The sequence below is a fragment of the Ambystoma mexicanum genome, chromosome 3p, assembly GCF_040938575.1.
Source record: "Ambystoma mexicanum isolate Mex_15411 chromosome 3p, UKY_AmexF1_1, whole genome shotgun sequence".
Lineage (NCBI taxonomy): Eukaryota > Metazoa > Chordata > Amphibia > Caudata > Ambystomatidae > Ambystoma > Ambystoma mexicanum.
The window spans coordinates 65,566,725-65,571,554 of NC_090925.1; the positions used below are offsets into that span (position 1 = coordinate 65,566,725).

Here is a 4,830-nt window from a genome sequence, read left to right on the forward strand (position 1 = left end):
CTCTGTCCACTCGGGAACTGGGAAAACCCCGTTTTTTCTTCTATACGGCAGTCACCCTCGAACCTCGGAGTTGGATCCACTCCAAGATCTCCAAATCTAAACTATTTTACCTAATTGACTGGAAAGGCTACGGCCCGCAAGAAAGATCCTGGGAACCTGCAGAATATGTCCACGCTCCTCGTCTAACCAAAAGATTCCATCGAACATTTCCTGACAAGCCAAAACCCCCGGACAAGCCCGGTTTGGGAGGGGCCTTGAGGGGGGGTTCTGTCATGATCTCTGCTTCCAAAAGGTCAGGACTTACCCAACTCCCTTGGAAGCAGACCCATAACCCAGGTTCCGAGTGCCAACCAGTCCCAATTGGGACCTTTTGGACCCTTTCCTGGCGCCAGTGGCACCAGGCTCATAAATATGCCCAGTCCCAGCGCTGGAAGCGCCGGGCTCATAATGCTTGGGTGGACTTACCTGCAGCAGACCATGCTGCTTACTTACCTGCCAGTTGAGCCTCTAATCCTCTTCTGTTTGGGACTACTTTTCCTGTTGGGTGGGGCAGGAGCCACTCCCTAGGTTCAGAACACTGGAACTCTTCTGGAAAGCAGGAACTCTTTTCTTACCTAGGCGAGGCTGTGGAAGGAGACACCTAAGCACTACAGGAGGCTATTTAAACCACACCTGATGGATGAATCTTGCTTTGCGTTATTCTGCATCCTCTGCAGCAGCGCTCATCGTGTCTTCTGCATCTGATCCTGGGCCTAAGTGAAAAAGGCTTACCATCCTGAATCCAGTCTTCAGCAACCCCTATAAAGACAAGAAAGAACAGGTTAGCATTACGGTCTTCAGTGACAGCGCTTCTCTTACCTGGTCCATCGGCTGTCACCAACGCCTCGCGCTGCATTCCGGCATCTGAAAGACAAAGGCTTACCTACTCTTCGCGTGCTCCGGAGGTCTTCGCACTGCATTCCGGCATCTGAAAGACAAAAGCTTACCAACTCTTCGCACGCTCCGGAGGCCTTCGGCGCTGCATCCCGCATCTGAAAGACAAAAGAAGGTGCGTTTAAAGACATTGGGTAACTTTATTACTCACGTGCCATTACTCCTTCCCACGCCGAACCCAGTGGGTATTCCGGCACCCTTCAGCAGCTCCGAACTTGTCCCTGCAAGATAAAGGGACAGTTAGTGCGCATCGTGAAGCAGGCAACAAGCGCTTACTTACGTGCTTCCAGGCGCTTCTATTCCTCACATGGGTTCCATCCTCAACTCACTTCAGCCCGTCATCCGACATCGCCGGAACCCTGCAAAACAAGAGACATCATTACAAAAGACTTTTAAAGACATTTGAAATACTCGGAACTTACCGTTCGTGCAGTAAACGACGGACAGCAGTCCTCTGAGGTCAAGAGGCCTGCACCCTTATCCAGTGAAGAAACTGGTTACGGCACCCTGCCCCGAGGCAGATGGAGAGCTCAGCGTTCACTTACCTAAGGTGAGAGCGTTAACCTTTGGGGTTCTACAGGAGAAGAGAAGGGGAAGAAGAGAGAGACACCCAATAACCCCAGTTCATTAATCCCATATTTTCTATCTGCAGACATCTTACTCTTCGAGTCAGACATTCAGTGCACAGAGGTCCAGCCCAAAGAACCAACCGTGTGTTACACATCACCTTTGAAGATACGGTATTCGCCCAGTCAAGACCGGTGCCTCTGCGGGAATCAGGTGAGCGTTACAGGTTGCCCCTGCTCGAACAATCACAGACATCCATAAGAGTGCAGAATTGTTGGCGGAGGAGTTGGGGGTACCTGAGGGATTTAATGACATGTACAAGTGCACCTACATGCCTCACCGAATTCAAGTGACCCTGAATCACTTCCAAAGCAATTGCTCTATCTTGTAGAGAACATTTCTTAAGGACATTCAATAAGAAGTGGAGTGAACCCAAGTTCTCAAGCCCCTGCAAAGTGATGTACAGAAATCCCACCACTGTCAACGTACAGACATCACTCATGAGTGCACCTCAATGATGTAAGAAGAGATCGCAGTAACAACCCCAACCACCAGCAGTAGGAGAATGCTGAGGAAAACACAGACCATTAGCTGAGTACGACCCAAGTCATGGGAACTCTTTCCAAATCAGTGTGAACTTTCAGGTGCAGGAGCATTAATGGGTCTTCACAGCTAGCAGTACCAGCAAATCAGATCCGCAAAAGGATTGAGACACCGTTATTAGGGATCTGTTGTTTATTTCTCTCTCTCTCGCTCTCTCTTTCTCTCGAACTCTCTCGAACTCTCTCTCTCTCGAACTCTCTCTGTCTTTCTCTTTGAAGAAACTTATGAGCATAACAGTAGAAAAAGTGCATACAAATGAAACTAATGCAACAAATGTATTAACCGCTAATAGAGACCTTGTGACCATTCAGGGAAGCATATTCAGTGGCATTGTAGAGGAGCATCACTCAGAAGCTAACAATGTTTGTTACATCAGCATGAAGGAGATCGATAGGGCTCAGTATAATGATTCATGTTATATTTGTGCCCTCCCACCGCATGTTGCTGGTGCCAAACAATTGGTATTACCCAAGGAGGTTTCACACTCAAAAGGCACAGTGCTTGGCACACCTGGTTCTTTACAAGATAGGGCAGTTTCAGGGGCACACTGAAGGTAGCAATGGAAGAAGAGGCCAGAAAAGAAGGTGCCAGAATACATAAAGTGCACAGTGAGACCACAGAAACACATATAAGTAGCACATTTCTGGTGGAATACATGGATAAAGGGGTGAGCTGTGTTCAACTGGTGGGCTTTACAGAAGATGTAGTAAAAGCTACAAATAGTAACTGCAAAAGAATATGGAATTACAATGTTAAAGGACTAACAAACTGTCAACATCATGAGCAACCTGTTAAGGCAGAGTGACTTAGGAGATCTTCCTTCTATTTCAGAGACAAAGGAAACATGCCATTGGGGTCGAACTACAACTGCATACAATCATTCTTCATTCCAGCGCTATACGATGGCACTGCTACAATCATGGATTCTTTTTGGCTGTGTGGTGTCATGGCCTTCTTCTATTTTCCACCTTAATGGAATAGTCTATGCTCATGTCACATTGCACTCGCCGGTACCTGTTTAGAACAATTTGTCATTTCACAACTATGCCTATTCCATATTCTATCTTCACTACTCATGTAGAGTCATGTGTCCATCTATTTCCTGGTCCACTGGCTTCGCCTGATGACCTCGATCCAGCTCCACTTCCAGTGTGGATTGCCGGGCCATTGGTCCACTTATGAAGTTCCACTGCAGTATGATAGCCTATTGAGAGTTCTAGCTGGAACAATTCTATTTATTTTTCTCCACATCTGCGTCTGCAGCATCCTTAGCTCTCTTTGCCCGGATTCCAAAGAGACGGGTGTTAGCACGAGCCATACGCAGGCTGGCGAAAGCCTTGAAGTTCTTCTCATTCTCCGAGATCACACATGCCTTCTCTTTCTTGTACACGTTTGTGATGGGCATAACGGTCCAGTCAATTGTGTTGCTAACTTCAGTTCCTCAGCTGAGCTGTCTCTATTCATGGGAACAGAGGCCTTCCTTGGGAAGATAATGAGTTTGGAGCAGCACTCCTTCAGTGTCTGAACGTTTGTAGAGACTCTGCGGACCTGCTATGGCAGCGTGGGTCAACAGAGATGCCAATCATTCATGCAACTTTTTTATTGTTCCAGCCAACTTCAGTGCTTCCAAGCTGAACCCTCTACCAGCACGGACTTTAGTATGGTATCGGATTGTGGGGCATCGCACCATAGGTCTAATGGGCCTGGAGATGGGACAAGGAGCAATCAGCCGAGCATTAGTCTGGCATGGCTTTCACCTTCAGATTTTCCTGACAGGTTGGTTGAACCAAGTAGCGACTCATCTTTGTCAGTCTTTGTGGAAATGGGGTTTCAATATCATTCCATTTTGACTGGGCACCATGGGTGCTTATTTCCCTAGGGAAGGGAAAATGGCAGAACCACTTATAACCAAAAATAATAGCCTATTGTAATGTCCAATGTCAACCAGGTTGGTCCAAAGATGGCAGTTACCTGGTCCCCTCAAGTGTCCCAGAAAATGCTGATTTTTGCACATACCATCACCAGACTTTTGAAGGCAAGCATTGTCCTCAGCCAATATGAAATGGATATCCTAACATATGTTCGCTGTGTTTTAAAGCAAAACAAGAAAAACCTCAGGCTCCTGCATGTACTAGGAATTAGGTTTTCCCGCTTTTCACTACCTTTGACCATAGAAAATATTATAACTATTTAATGATTTATCCTGGTTCAGACTTCAAGGAACTGTTGTTTTTTCTGCAGCCATTTACAAACACAAAGGGGCTCATTACAATTCTAGTAGTAACTATGGCAGTCATTATTCTAAACAGAATTGCGTTTTCCACCAATATGTTTGGCAGACTTACTGCCATATTACAAGCCAATGGCCTGGTACCAATTGGCTTGGCTGTAACGTAACTCATTTGGAGGAATTACCCCTAACACACCTACTGAGTGCTAATTCTGCCCATTTCTGGAGGAATTACCACTACCGCAAGCCACGTTTGGAGGATTTACCGAACACTGATTCTGCACAGAAATTGGTGGAATTACCACTATCCAGAAATTAATAGCATCATACCAAAAATGTAAAGCTGAATGGCTGTCATCTCTAAATGAAGAATTCATTGAAAATCAACAATTTCGTGCTGCCATCCAAGCGTAAATGAGGGTGCAGTCATGTCTGGGGGAAAGGAGAAATGTAAAGAGCTTGAAATGAGTAAACGGAAGCCAAATTATATGTTGGCA

General features: G+C 46.2%; 1 pseudogene; it reads right to left on the reverse strand.

Moving 5' to 3' along the window:
* Positions 1–3,334: 3,334 nt before the first annotated feature.
* Positions 3,335–3,964, reverse strand: LOC138579489 (large ribosomal subunit protein eL13 pseudogene; annotated as a pseudogene).
* Positions 3,965–4,830: the final 866 nt, after the last annotated feature.